Raw genomic sequence first — 16,093 nt, forward strand, 5'->3', positions numbered from 1 at the left:
AAATGTTGCTTGTAATTTAATTTTATCATACCACAAATAACCATGCCATCCACTTAAATTATTATAACCTTCCAAGTCTAACAAACGTATATTTGACAAGTTCATCCAGTCTTTTAGCCATACTAAAGCTGCCGCTTCAGCATAGAGTTGAAAATTAGGCAGTGCTAAACCTCCTCTAGTTTTTAGATCCACCAAGTATTTATAAGCAGTCCTTGGTTTTTTCCCTTTCCAGATGAAGTTTGAAATGTCTTTCCTCCAAGTTTCAAAATATTTTGTTTGTGATATTATTGGTAAATTTTGGAATAAGAAGAGCATCCTCGGTAAGACATTCATTTGGATCGTTGAAATACGTCCCATTAGTGACAATTTTTTGTTTGACCATATAATCATATCAGTTTTAATCTTACCCCATAACTTGAGGTAATTGTTGGTTATCAGATCTTTATTCTTTGCAGTAATCCAAATTCCCAGGTATTTAACTTTGTTAGCTTTCTCCCAGCCAGTATATGATATAAATTCCTGTTGCTGTGTTTCCGATAAATTTTTAAATATTATCTTTGTTTTTTCTTGATTCACTTTAAAGCCTGATACTTTTCCAAAATCGTCCAAAGTCTCCTGAAGTATATTCATTGACTGTGTTGGATTTTCCAAAATTAGCAGTAGGTCATCCGCGAATGCTCTCAACTTAAATTCATGTTTTTTAATTCTTAACCCGCGGATGTCCTCCATACTTCTTAGTTTCACACATAGCGGTTCCAACACCAACAGAAATAAAAGTGGAGACAAGGGACATCCCTGTCTAGTCCCTTTCGTGATTTGGCAATTATCTGACATTGATTCATTAACCAAAATTTTAGCTTGTTGGGAGGTATAAATAGCCGATATACCTTTCTGAAAACGATCTCCAAAATTCAATTTATCCAAAATCCGTTTCAAAAAGTTCCAAGAGACCATATCAAAGGCTTTTTCTGCATCCAAAAATACAAAAGCCGCAGTTTGTTGAATATTCTGGTCATAATATTCCAGTGAGTCTAGTAAAATTCTTACATTGTCTTTTATTTGCCTTCCTGGTATAAAACCTGCTTGGTCCTCGTGTATAAGATCCTTAATAAATTGTTTTATCCTACATGCCAAAACCGAAGCAAAAATTTTGTAGTCCACATTTAACAGGGATATAGGTCTGTAATTAAATGTTTTTTCTGGATCTCTTCCTTCTTTGGGTATCAATGATATAAATGCATGTGACCAAGTCTCCGGGGATGTTCCCTCGTCCAAAATTGCATTGTAAAGTGAGCCAAAAAATCCAACTAAATTGTCACTAAATGTTCTATAAAATAATGCAGTAATTCCATCTGGTCCAGGTGTTTTATCCGTTTTTTGTCTCAGTATTGCTTCTTGTATTTCTTCCCTTGTTACTGGAGCTTCAATACATTCTCTCTGGGTCATTGACAAAGCTTTCATCTGTATTGAGTTTAGAAATTTATCTATTTTCTGTTTTGGAGTATTTTCTTTCTGATATAACTTAGAGTAGAATGAAACAAATTCTTTCTGAATTTCTGAAGTTGATTAAACTGGTCCTTTAACAGTTTGGATTTTTGTTATAATCTTCTTTTGGAATGAGTCCTTCGGTTGTGTTGCTAAAAATTTTCCTGGTTTATTTGCATATTCAAAATACTTTTGTTTAGCAAGTTTCAGATTTTTATTCATTTCCTCCATTATTACCAAATTTAATTGGTGTTTAGATGCAGAAATCTTTATTTGAATTTCTCTTTTCTCCTCTTCCTGTGTTACCGTTACCAATTTCTGCTCCAAATTTTGTAAGTTCCAAAGTATATTGTTTGTAAATTGCAATTGAGTCTTCTTCCAGGCCGAATGTTTCTGTATCATAAAACCTCTCAGAACAGCTTTGAATGCATCCCAAACTGTATTCAAAGAAGTTTCCCCATTAAGGTTAATTTCAAAAAAGTCTTTCATTAAAGCCTGTAATTCCTTTTGTATCTTGTTGTCTTTTAAAAGTTTATCATTCATTCGCCATCTAAATGCTTGTTTATTGTTCCAATCAAAAGTAACAGGATTGTGATCAGAAAAAGTTCTAGGTAAGATATGAATTTTACGTAGTTGCGTGAAGATTGATTTACTGGCCCATATCATATCGATTCTGGAGTGTGAATCATGTCTTGCTGAATAAAAGGTGTATTCTTTAGCTGTTGTATTCATTGTTCTCCAAATGTCTTGTAATTCTAATTCTGAAGCCATGGTAAAGAAAGTTTTAGGCAAGCATCCATCGTTGATGTCTTTTGCTTTTGATTTTTTGTCCAGAGATGGGAGAATAATTCCATTGAAGTCGCCCATCAATAAAATTTGGTCTTTTGCGTGCTGGACTATCAAATCGTGTAATTTTTCGTAGAAGGATTTTTTCCCTTCATTGGGTGCATAAATTCCAACCACTATTGTCCTTTGTCCCAATATTTTAGTTCTGATAATTACAATTCTTCCTTCATTGTCTTTATATACTAGTTCTGGACAGAGACTGGGGTGAATCTTCATAATCTTATCTTTAACTCTGGTGTCATAAAACACTATCATCAAATCTCTTGGCTTAGATCTTCTCATTCTAGCAGGTAATGGTATCCTATATATTCTATTAATGGCTTGTTTTAATTCTTGTTCATCTATCTGAAATAAGTAGGCCAAGTTTGGTATTGCAGTTTCTTTATTATCTCCCATCATATCTGGAAAGTTGCGTATACGAAGATTGGTCTCTCTCACTCTCATCTCCATCATTGCCATTTGATTTTTTGCCGCCATCTGATCAGTTTGTATTGTTTCAATCTGTTTTTCTTGGCTTGTTAATTTTTTCTTTGTGTCCTTGTGCTCATCCATCACTTTCTTAATTGATACATCCATCGCTTGCATATCTGTCTTCATAACAGTCATTTGAGTTTTTACTTCTTTCAAGTCTCCAGTGACCACATCCAACTTCTGATTAATAGCTTGGGATGCTTGACCAAGATTTGTCATCATAGAAGTCAGCTGTGCCATCTGTGTAGACATCTGTTCAAACTGTTTATTTGTTGCCTCAGTTTGTTTAGTTAGCATATCCTGTAGCTTTTTTTCCATGGTCGAGGTTTGTAAAGAGTCCCTTAGTTTAGTATAGGCAGGGCTGTGTAGTGAGCCAGAGCGGGGTCGAGACATTTACATTCAAAAAAAGCTGGTAAAATACATGTCCACAGACAGGGCCTTTAAGGTGCTGATTAAAAGATGATAATTCAAACATCAGCCTAATAATTTTTTCGGGTTGAAAAGAGTCGAAATTGGCTTTAAAATTGCATTTTAAAGTTTTAAAATACCAGTGAGTTTTTTCGGTCGCTCTAGATCGGGTTAATCAGGAAGTATACCGGAAGTTGCAAGTGCTGCGGACCTTCTACCGCCTCTTCTCGATGGTTATTCCTTCAGGAATGATTTCAATGTAACTCGAGTGCGACGCATATTCAGTCCCACAGCTACTTCCTGTTGTTTTAGTTCCGATGATAAAGAGGGTGTTATAGAGAGTCTTCTGTTCCAGGCGCTCCCTTACTACAAACGTGGCAGGAAATTCTTTTCGCCGGAAAATCAGGAAGAAAGATCACCCTCCCCTTCCCTCGGACCTTCTCATTGGTGATAGTTCTTGTCAATCTAAAAGGTATCCTTCCGACTCTTTGTTATGGTTTAGGCTGATCAATTTGATAAAGGTCCTGTCGCTAATCCCGATGACTAACTCAGATCAAACTTTTTCAGTTCGAATTAAGGAGGAATGGGGGTCTCAGAAATGTTCTTATCAGCCCCCCGTCTGTTCAAATATTCCAGTAAGTAGACGCAGAGTTCTTTGTACTCACTTGGGTGTCAAGAGGTGAGGTTCTTTTCTTTATGTAGTCCTTATGCTGGTAATAAGGTGGTGGAGGGTAGAGCTTGAGGCCAGAGTTGCGTTTTGGCGATGTCCTTCCCTAGTGCCCTCGCAGGACCGACGTCCAGGACTCCGAGGGGCTTAAAAAAGCCCCCTCAGAGTACCTAGGAGGTCAAACCGCGTTTGCGGGCTGCAGGGAGTTCCTGCTTTCCAACCCACTTGCAAGGGTCGGATTGGGGTATCTATGTACCCCAGAAATAACGCAAACTTGGATTTCTCCCAGGACAGCCTGGGGAAATGGAGTGCTCTCTCCAGCGGCACCACTGGAAGTTCAGGGTGACATGGTCTTATGTAAAAAATGCTTAGCAGCAAGGGCCAAGAGAGGGGCACAAGCAGAGAACTATAATATCATGACTTCTATCACAATGGCTCTTCTCTTGATACATGAGCAGGACCTCATTGGCACTGGTATTGCTTATTGTACCTTCTGCTTGGGCAACATTTTCCCTGTGTTTTGTTGAGCTGTTCTATTTTTCAGCCATGTCTTTTCTTAAACTGCTGTGTAACATTGTTGTAGTCTATTAAACCATTCCTCTTTTCACTACATAAACAGTCACAGCTCCATAGCAGATAAAGAGATGTTTCTGGGAATGTTTGCAGCATTATCAACTACAACTGATTGTCTCGAATGTGCAGTGGCTTTCCATCTAGATGAAAGGGGCTATATGAATGGGAGGTATTAATTTAAAATTATTTTGCTGTTTAGAAAATGGTTCAGTGTATTTGGGACACCAAAAATGGCTTTCTAAAGGAAGCATTGCAAGATTAAAAGATGTTATCTTTCTCCCTCTTAGTTGAAAATTACTTCTTAGATAAAAACTGCAGATTCAAGGAAAAAGTTTAAACTGTTGGTTAGTTTCTCCATATGAGGCTATACATCACCTTTTGATGGAATAGAGCTGGCCTGGTAGAGTGAATCAGCATTATCTCTCTCTTTTTCCTTCACTTCTCTTTCTCATGCCCTCTTTTCTTAATGTATTGTTCAGGTACTTTTTCCAAGCTTGAACTGGAAATATTTCTTGTAGATAGGTAGGCTTACTGTACATTTGCCATACAGGAGCCAATTCAATAGTAAGGGAAAGAAGACTATCCTCAAGCCACTGATGCTGAAATAGGATCATTAATCTATATTAAATTGTCATAAAATAAGTGAAATTAGGATTACTGCCCAAGAGAATGAAATTGCATAAAGCTCGTATATGGCTGACAATTATCGAAATCATTAGAGATTTGCCCAAGACCATTTCTAATTAAGGCAGCTGACCTAATAGGTAGCAATTGAGCAAAACTGATCAGTTGCATATTTTAATCTATGCATAAATTATACCATGTAACTTTATGGACGTTAGATATTACAGAGATCACTCCTTGCCTTATCTTAGAATATTAACATGCATTTTTCTTCTTCACCACAGCTCCCACCTGGATAAGATAACATTACAATATCTTCTAGTGTACCTGGTTTTTATGAATAGGGTTGCCAACCTCCAGGTGGCAGTTGGAGATCTCCTGCTATTATAACTGATCTACAGCTGATAGAGATCAGTTCACCTGGACAAAATGGCCGCTTTGACAACTGGACTCTATGGCATTGAAGTCCCTCCCCTCCTCAAACCCCGCCCTCCTCAGGCTCCACCCCAAAAACCTCCTGCCAGTGGGACCTGGCAACCCTACTTATGAAGTTTGTGTTCTTCTAGATGAGTTTTCAAGATAGAGACATGGCTATTATCAAGTACACATTTTAACTATTTCATGTGCTATAAATAGGGTTGCCAGGTCCCTCTTCGCCACCAGCGGGAGATTTTTGGGGTGGAGCCTGAGGAGGGCGGGATTTGGGGAGGGGAGGGAATTCAATGCCACAGAGTCCAATTGCCAAAGCTGCCCTTTTCTACAGGTGAACTGATCTCTATCGGCTGGAGATCAGTTGAATTAGTGGGAGATCTCCTGCTACTACCTGGCAGTTGGCAACCCTAGCTATAAATAAGGTTGCTCTTGATACAAACTTCACACTGGTAGTGGGGAAGGAAGGGGTGGACAGTGGGGGGGCAGTGGTGGCACCGCAGGCAGTAGGAAAGGGACCAGATAACAGTAGAGCAAGTGGGTGAGGCATCAGGGAACAGAGAAGAAGACAGGGAAGGAGAGGTAGAGGAGAAGTATGAAGCAGCAGCGGAGAAGCAAGTGAGGGGGGAGCAGCCGGGGGGGAGCAGAAGGAAAAAGAAACCAGTGGGGGGAAGGTGCCACCGTGAGCGTGAGCCAGGCAGGCAGGCATAGGTGGCAATTAGGGCTGTCGATTCGGTTTGACCCGAACCGAAAAACCACTGAATTTCCCCCGATTCGGCAGTTTCCGGTTCGGATGGAACCGAACTCAAAAAAAGGCGGGAAAAGGATGCGCCGAATTCGGCAAGTTTGGGCGAATGCCGAATAAAGTCAGCAGATTCGGCGTTCCCCGAACCTGCCTTTTTCCGCCTTTAAAGGCCACCCTGCCCGGTTTCCTTAGAGTCCCAGGAACTGGCCAGGCAGGCACAGGGGGGTTTAAAGACCCACCGCCCCTCCTCACGGGACTCCCGGGAAGAGGGGCGGTGGGTCAGGAGTTTGCCCTGCGCAAACATCCCCCCGCGCGCGCGCCTTTAGGTGACTTCCCCTAAGGCGCGCTGGGGGCCCTTTAAACAGATCTGTGCCTCCCGGCCAGGAGGCACATATCCGTTCCACCCCACCCGCGCCTTCAGGGAAGCCCCGTGAAGGCACATGGGGGGGCAATTTTTCCCCCGAACTCCGGATCTTGCCCGAATTTCAGGGATCCAAAGCGGGGGAGTTCGGACTTCAGCACGGCCCGAATTTAAAAGGGCCGAATTTTGCCGAAGCTGAACTGTACCAATTTTTTTTCAGCAGCCCTAGTGGCAATGGCACTACAGTAGGATGGGCAGATGAGCTGGCTGGAGTAAGGCAGCAGTTGGGTGGGCGAGGAGCCGACATAGAAGAAGAAGAGTTGGTTTTTATATGCCAACTTTCTCTACCACTTAAGGGAGACTCAAACCAGATTACAGTCACCTTCCCTTCCCCTCCCCGCAACAGATACCCTGTGAGGTAAGTGGGGCTGAGACTAGGGCTGCCAGGTCCCTCTTCACCACCAGCAGGAGGTTTTTTGGGTGGAACCTGAGGAGGGTGGGGCTTGAGGAGGGGAGGGACTTCAATGCCATAGAGTCCAATTGCCAAAGCTGCCATTTTCTCCAGGTGAACTGATCTCTATCAGCTGGAGATCAGTTGTAATAGCAGGAGATTACCAGCTAGTACCTGGAGGTTGGTAACCCTAGCTGAGAGAACTCTAAGAGAGCTGTGACTAGCCTAAGGTCACCCAGCTAGCTTCATATGTAGGAGTGGGGAAACCAACCCAGTTCACCAGATTAGCCTCCACTGCTCATGTGGAGGAGTGGGGAATCAAACCCAGTTTTCTACATCAGAGTCCACTACTCCAAACCACCACTCTTAACTACTACACCACTCTGGCTTGAGCCCAAGAGGAAGAGGTTGGGAGAAGGCAGCAGCAGTGGTAAGAAAAGCAAGAGAATGAGGAAGGACTGGAAAAGGGATGGAAAGGGCAGTCAGGAGGGTGGGAGCAGGGGAAGGAAGAGAAGCAGGGGACAGAAAAGGATGGGAAGTTCCCACACGCAAGGGTAAGAGAAGCAAGCGAAGGCAGGGGCCAAAAAAAAGGGAGTGAGAGGACTGCTGGGTGGGTTAGGGAGAATCAAGAGAAAAGGATAGGAAGAGATTTCCCCCACCATGTGAGTCTTGGGGTTTCCCCACTTGTATTACTAAATAGAATGAAGCTTTCCTGCACTGAAGTTAAAACTTTTTTGTCATTTACTTGTGGTGTTAATAGCACAGGAGGACACAAAGGGGCTTTGAAAACATCACCTTCCTGACCTTGACCTGACCCTAGTTCTGAGCATCTATTTGTAGTTTTTTCTCTTGATTTATGACTGCCTTCCTCATTTATTCTTTTCATTCCCCTTCTCTCCTCTTTGCCAGTGGGAAAATTGATGCAGTGCAACCTCCCAATGGTTTGCTCTTACTTACATGGCTGAGAAAGAAGCAGCATAGATATGTCTTCTTCATTACCCTTTGAGTGACAGCAGGATGCTTCCCTGTCCTTTCCTGAACCTTCAGGCGGGTAATGGCTTGTAACCCACCTCTCAATTCAGCAAAAGTTGACACCTTCCTTCATTCTAAGGAGACTTTGATGTAAGTGGTTCTTCCACCAGATGAATATGTGGCAGCACCAGACCACCGCCAGGAATCTTATTACGATTTCTGACACAGACCTCAGTAACCCTTTTATCTTTTCCAGGTGTCATGCTCTTTCATTTATCTTTAGGATGGTGAGAAAAATGCAGGTATTTTAAAGCACCAGCCACTGAAATAGACTATATTGCTCTGGACAAAAGAAGGGGCATGCCCACAAACTGTACTTCTTTTCTTTCCTTATTTTTTAAAATCTTAGTTTTCAGCAAAAATACCTCCAGACTGGCTAAACGTGATACTCTTCTTTTGAGTTGCATAACACTTCTTTAGAGAGCCAGCATGGTATAGTGGTTAAGAGCGGTGGTATGGAGTAGTGGACTTTAATCTGAAGAACTGGGTTTGATTCCCCACTCCTCCACATGAGCAGCAGCACTAATATGGTGAATCGGGTTGGTTTCCACACTCCTACACATGGAGCCAGCTGGGTGACCTTGGGCTAGTCGCAGTTCTCTTACAGCTCTCTCAGCCTCACCTACCTCACAAGATGTCTGTTGTGGGGAGGGGAAGGGAAGGTGATTGTAAGCCGGTTTTCTTCCTTAAATGGTAGAGAAAGTCAGCATATAAAAACCAACTCCTCCTCCTCCTCCTCTTCTTCTTAAAACAAGCACAAAACATTAACCAATATTAAAAATAATAAGAATAACAGAATACTAAAAGAGGCATTAAAAAGAAATTAAACTGTAAAATTAAAAAGAAACATGATAGAATAAAAACTCTCAACTTGTTTTGTCAAGGCACAAATATTTGTTTTTATTTGTTTGGAAAAGACAAGTGAAGAACCCGCAACAAAATGTTGCATATCGTGTTACAGAGGAAAGATTTAAAAGGACACCTGAGCCAGTGAGCGCAGAGTCTTGCAACTGGGAAAGAAGGACCCTAACTGTCCAGACTGATTCTTCCTTAAGTGGTAGAAAAACAGTGCCTGAGATGGGTGAGTAGGAGCAATTCTCCCTCCCCAGCGTTGCTTCTCTCCAAGGTGCCACCACAGAAAATACCTTGTCTCTAGTCTCAACCTGCCTCAATTCACATTTAAAAAGTGAACATAAGAACATAAGAAAGGCCATGCTGGATCAGACCAAGGTCCATCAAGTCCAGCAGTCTGTTCACACAGTGGCCAACCAGGTGCCTCTAGGAAGCCCCCAAACAAGACAACTGCAGCAGCACCATCCTGCCTGTGTTCCAAAGCACCTAATATAGTAGGCCTGCTCATCTGATTCTGGAGAGAATAGGTATGCATCATGACTAGTATCCATTTTTACTAGTGGCCATGAATAGCCCTCTCCTCCATGAACATGTCCACTCCCGTCTTAAAGCCTTCCAAGCTGGCAGCCATCGCCATATCCTGGGGCTAAGTCTTTGTGAACTAAGGCTTTGTGGGATATAGAGAAATGTCTACCAAACATTTTGTTTCTGGTCTTCTCCAGCAGAGCATCTCACCAAACCACCCAGAAAACAACTTGTTCATTCAGTTTGAGCATCACACCATGACAAAACCCTTCACACTTTATGCAAAAAAAAAAAAGTTGTGTGTCTTTTTCCTCCATCAAATGTTGAAGCTTATGAACAAATAAGCAGTTATGGAGGGTCTGAATCATTATCTCAAAAAGAAAGCTCTCTCACTCACTCTCTCCATCCTCCCCCTTCTCTCTCACACACACACATAAACACCATTCACAGAGCAGACATCCTATGCATATTTTATTGTTTATGTTTTGTCCACAAAGTATGAAAAACAAAAAGCTTTTACAGCAATTTAAAATGACTTCTACATTCCAAAACAGAAAGGATATTGCTTCAAACTATGTAATCAAAGTTACTGGGCAGGACATTTTTATTTAGGCAATTTTCAGGCACCTCCAGATCTCAGAATGGAAAATCGAAGGAATGACATTCAGTGTCATCTAAGAAATAGACCATTGGGCAATATTTATTAGCTGGAGGCATGTGTGACTATAGATATGCAACAGTATCTCGGCAGTGCTCGATCATATTCAGTTTTGTTTACTATGACCACTTCCCTCGGCTAACCTCCTTGGTGCTCATCTGTAATACATTTCAAGTAGATGGGATCTCTGTTTGCTGAAACAAGATATAAATTTCTCAGAATGGTATAACAAACACTTTTAGGCTGAATGGTGTTCCAGGTAAAGAAAATCTATTTTCTTATCACTTTACAAGACTTTATGTAGGCAGATGAAATACTCTTTATTGGATTCAGGGGAACTATTTAAGGTCCTTATTTATTACATACTTTTTTTCAGTCATGGAATTTAAGGCGACAAGCATGGGTTCTCAGGTGATCTCCCACCCAGGCAGGAACCAGACCTGCTTTAGTTTCAGCAAGATTGCAGTAGCATGTGCCTTTCAACCATAATCTGGGACTTTATTAAGGATATGCTTTGGAATTAATACTGTTAATACTGGAATTAATACCTAGTACATGTGTGTGGCAGCAGTGAAAAGGGCAAATTCCATGCTAGGAAATATTAGGAACAGGACTGAGAATAAAGCAGCAAAATAATGGTCCTGCATAGTTCTACCATGAGGACTCATTTGGAATACTGTGTGCAGTTCCGGTCACCATATCTCGAAAAGTGTAGCATCATCTCTGTGACTGGTAGGCATTATGAAGTCTGTACACTGCTCTATATACTGATACTGTTATTATCACTGACCGGGTAAATTTCTTTTTCTTGGTCAACTGAGCTGTACATTCTGATTATTTTCCTTCATGGTTTTAGGACTTTTTCCTTCACTTGATCAACAGAGTGGGAGAGTCGTATCTGTCCTATGTAGGGTTGCCAGGCCATAGAGGGTTACCAGGCCAAGCCTTGCCAAGCCTGACAAGGGGACATGGGGGGGATGTGACATCACTGGCATCACTACATCCCTTTTGGGCATACCCATAGAGTTTCTGGAGATTTCTAGAGCTACCCATTGCCACTTCCTGGTTGTACCTAGAAGTGACATACAGGCACAGAGGTCTGGCAGAATTTTTATTTTTTATATATTTATCCAGCTGCTGCAGTGGGCAACAACACCAATCTTGATACCTCTTAGCGCATTTCATGCGCTGGTGAGGATATTTTAAAAAATTAATTATTATGAATTAATTTCAAACATTTTATTTATTCATTTAAAACATTTATTTAAGCAATCCCAGCACAACTGCTGGCCGCATTTGGAGCCAGGATGGATTTAGCATATTTTAACAAATTATTACACAGATCAGATATATAAATTAGTTAAACCCATATTGGTGTCTCATGTTCTTATGGTGAGGGGTGCCTGGGACAAAGCAGATAAGCTTTATGGAAAATGTGAGAATCTTGCTTTGTATTCTACTGGTCCTGCAGTTATCCCCTTCTGCATCATATTTTAAATTATTCTTCTGCCACCACTCTGAGTAGCAGCGGGCAATGAGCTGGCCAGCTGGAGGCCTTCTGTCATAGCAGGCCTGGCAAGCCTACTACAGGCACTCCTTCCCAACCCATCCTGTCATAAAATCGGTGATGGGCTGAAGGAAACAACCCTCCAGTATAGCGAATGCCTCAGTTTGCTTGCCAATTCTCTCGACCTAAGCTGAGCAACTGTCCATTTCCTGCCAAACTAGTTATGGCCTAACCAGCCAAAATAACAGGTCTACTTATGCCCACCTCATAGTGACTTTGTGGGACAGGAGAAAAATGGTTTTCTCCCAAGAGCCAATTAGAGAAACCCCACAATTCCTCTTTGACCCTGAAGCAATCAGCAAATCCCACAGTGTCCCATGGGAGAACAGGCAGGTTAGCTGCCTGTGGCAAATGCTTACTGACTGGACTCTCTATAGCCCTGCCAATCTGGTCCCTTGCCTCAGTTGAATCAAAAGAAGAAGTGAGAACTATGTGCACTGCCCTAAGTTCCATGGAAGAAGGGCTGAATAAAAATATAGTAGATAGATTAAGGGTACAAGCTAGAGATGTGTGCAAACTTTTACTTGCTGAGTTTGCTACTTCTACTATTACTAGGGTTGACAGCTCCGGCTTGGGAAATACCTGGATATTTTGGAGGTGGAGCCTAAGGAGGGCGAGATTTGGGGAGGGGAGGGACTTCAATGCCATAGAGTCCAACTGCCGAAGTGGCCATTTTCCCCAGGGGAACTGATCTCTATCAGCTAGGGTTGCCAGGTCCCTCTTCGCCACCGGCGGGAGGATTTTGGGGTGGAGCCTGAGGAGGGGAGGGTTTGGGGAGGGGAGGGACTTCAGTGCCATAGAATCCAGTTGCCAAAGCGACCATTTTCTCCAGGTGAACTGATCTCTATCGGCTGGTGATCAGTTGTAACAGCAGGAGATCTCCAGCTGGTACCTGGAGGTTGGCTACCCTATTATAGGCTGGAGATCAATTGTAATAGTGGGAGATCTCCAGCCACCACCTAGAGGTGTCATCCCTAACTATTACTACCAGTAGTACTATTAATAGTAGCACACATCTCTGTTAGTAGTGGTAGTAATAATAGTAATGTAGCTACTAGTAAATAGCAGATAAAATTCTTGAATCTCACATATTCTGTACGCATGGCCTTCTATACAAATTCGGTTTTCAGAAGTGCGCATTCTCAGATGATGGCTTTTTTCATGGTCCCAGTGCAGTTAAGGATGTGAACAGCCATAAAAGATCATTCAAAGATATTCCTACCCAATCGTCAACGTTATTCCCCCTCTGTATGGATAGAAGGCCAGGTTTTTTTGCTTAATGTGTGAAAACGGCAAAGCTGCAGCTCTAAAAGAGGAGTTCAAAGTTTTATTGAAGTTCCCACTGAAGTTGATTATGAGAAGGATGTATTTTTTTTCCTTTTTAGATTTAATCTGTATCTCCCCTTGAAATCTCTAGGTAACGTTTTGCTTCTTTTATCGTCACTTCATTTCTGTGCCTCCTGGGCTTTGCACAGACTCCTTTTTTTCTTTCTTTTTTTGGAGAGGTTTTGTTATCGCTGAAGAGATAGCATCAGATGCTCAGGGGTATTTGAGCTCCTGTGGAAATGTGTTTTTTGTCAGCCCCTTGAATATATCTGGCAGCAAAGAAGAACAACACAGAAGGCCTCGTTTAGTGAAAACATCCTCCATTAGTCTTTTGTTAAAAAAAATGGATGTGAAATAATACATTCTGGATTTAAATAGTGCATGAAAAGGATCTTCAGGACACCTTTTGCAGGCATAGGGACTAGCTGGTTGGGAAGGGTTTGTTGCCTATTGCTATGTTTTGAATGACTGTGCGCTTCTTATTTTCTTCTTCTCCTTTCCTGAGTTATATTTAGCAGGGAAGCACAGAAGAAGAAGGAGGCCACCTTGTTCTTAGATCAGCCAAGAAAATGTATTGTGTTAGCATGAAAAAAGGCATATTAGTGAAGCATATTAGGTCCCATTTTTTCTCTGTTTCTAAGGGTAAGCCTCAAGGGAAGAGTTATGTCTCTTAAGACTCCAAAGAGACGTACATGCTGACTGCTTTTAGAAATTGTGCATGTGTGTGTGGAGGGGGAGGAACAGGAGCTTATTATGTCATTTAGCTTTGGGAAGAAAGAGAGGCTAAAGTAGATATAAGGTTGTGCTTCTCTGGCAATGGGATGAGACTGGAGTAAGTCTGCATAAGCACGCACTATTAAATACTTAAACAGTTCTTCATTTGTAATGAATCACGATCCATTGCAAGAGAAGGACGGGTTGTATAGAATGTTATGCTGTGGTAGAAAGATGAATGGAAAGATTGACATGTAAAAATCTGTTCCAAGTGTCTGATTTATATATGGGGAAATGTTACCTTTGTTTTTAGGAATGCATGACCCTACGCATTTTCAGTTATTCTGAGGTTCTTTAATCTCTATGGAATACTTTGCTCCTCCCTGTTCTTACCTCCCCATCCAAATTTGTGTGATATGCTAGCAGTATGACCATTTTTGTGATTGCTTTTTCACTGTCCTTTTGGGCAGCCTTTATGCCATCTTAAAAGAAATAATTAAAATGTGTTTCTTTACGTGAAATCTTTTTTTTTTAAGTTTCTGTGTCTGAACTGAATATCTTCTTTTTCTGATTCCCAGAGTTATATATGGGGTGAAATTCTCCTCTGCTGATTAAATTTCCCAACCTATGACAAACTGGACTTTCCATTATACAATTTCTATTTAAAATTACCTAATAGTGCATGTACATATTATTTAAGTATTGAAAACTGAGTCTCCTTTTCCCATAAAGCTGGAATATTTTCATGTCATTCTTCTTATTTTTTAAAAAAAGAAGATTTATTAAAATCTCTTTAAAATCTAACAACCTATTTGTTTTTAGGAATCAATCCACTTGAATTCAGAACAGTTTTTGGTAGTTTCTAGGGCCTGTGCAATTGTGCAGGAACATTGCAAGCATTCATGGGAAACTGAGTTTTCCCATGACTCTTTGGAGAGGAAGAGGCCATTACAGACTGTGAAAAGCAAGTATTAAAAAAATTCTCCCAGAAGGGCAATTTTTGAGGTAGAGTTACCAAAATTGCAGTCTAGCTTCAAGGGACTCTCCTTGCATAAACCCCAAAGGTTGGGACAGGGGGGTTCCAATGTTATGGGCTCCAGAAGGGGTCACCCCCTCCTCCTTAGAGAAGTATGGTAAAGTTTACAATGTTTCTCTATGGAGGGGGAGCAACCCCTTCCAAACCCCATAAAATTGGACGCTCTGACCCAATCTTCACCAAACTTTGGGGTTCATGCAAGGAAAAGTCCTTGAAGCTATCCTGAAAATTTGGGAAATCTACCTCCACAAATGCCCCCACAGGAGCTTTGGAAAAAATCCCCACAGACTATAATGGACCAGGGTTTTTTGGTAAACCCAGAAATAAAGCCGAAATACAAATTTACCGGTATGGGTATTTGGCTTAATCTGGATTTACCGAAAAAATTCGGGCCCAATAACCTTGAACCCGAAATTTACCGATTTTGTTTTGCACATCCCTAGTCAGCAATGATCTATAGCCTTGCAGTAGCCCCACACCTGCAGTCCTCATGCTCCACCCACAGTGGCAGATACCTGTGGAAGGCTGCAGTGCCAGCCTTGGCAGTGTAGCCATGATGCCAGGAGGCTCCCCCATCAGTGACCATTGGACATCCATATGCTCCTTTTGCATTCCCTGTGGCACTATCCTGGGAGGTGCTTGCATTGCTCCATGTGGGGCATATATTCTTGGGTGAACCTCCTTGGGATTGTTCCCAGTGATCATGATGGTGAAGCCACCTTCTGTCGTTGGCTTCTGCTTCTCCTCCTCTGCCTCCATTCTATTTGGTGGGGGCCTGTGCCTTTAAGGGGGTGGAGTGCATGCTGTGGTTTTGGCATGGCAACGGGGCCAGATCTCCAGAGCTGCTTCCCTATGATTGGTTGGTTCCCCCTGTCCATCCCAGCCACCCCATCATGTCCCTGTGATGTTGTATGGGCACAATGGTGCAGTTGCCAGTGATGCTGACATGGTTGCGATTAGTGTGGCCCCCCTGCCAGGTTGTTTTCCTGGTCCCTGGACTATGGCAATCTCCTTTAGGGAAGGGACCAGTGTTGCAGCTGCTGAGGTAGCAGCCAGATACCTCCACCTTGGCAACCCTCAGGATTACGCTGTCCAAGTATGTTTACAAAGTGATGAAGATTAAAGGTCTTCAGAGGAATGGTGCAGGTAGAAAATACAACACTAATAAGGGACATTTTCTCTAGAAACCAATGGAATAAACAGTATTTTAAAATTAGGGGTTCATGAACAAGTTAATATTATTCCTGAATTCATTGTTAGAAAAATGAAAATTAAGCATGTGTGCTCAGAGAATAGAAAACTTCATCTCTAAGCACATAATAA

The sequence above is a fragment of the Euleptes europaea genome, chromosome 6, assembly GCF_029931775.1.
Source record: "Euleptes europaea isolate rEulEur1 chromosome 6, rEulEur1.hap1, whole genome shotgun sequence".
Lineage (NCBI taxonomy): Eukaryota > Metazoa > Chordata > Lepidosauria > Squamata > Sphaerodactylidae > Euleptes > Euleptes europaea.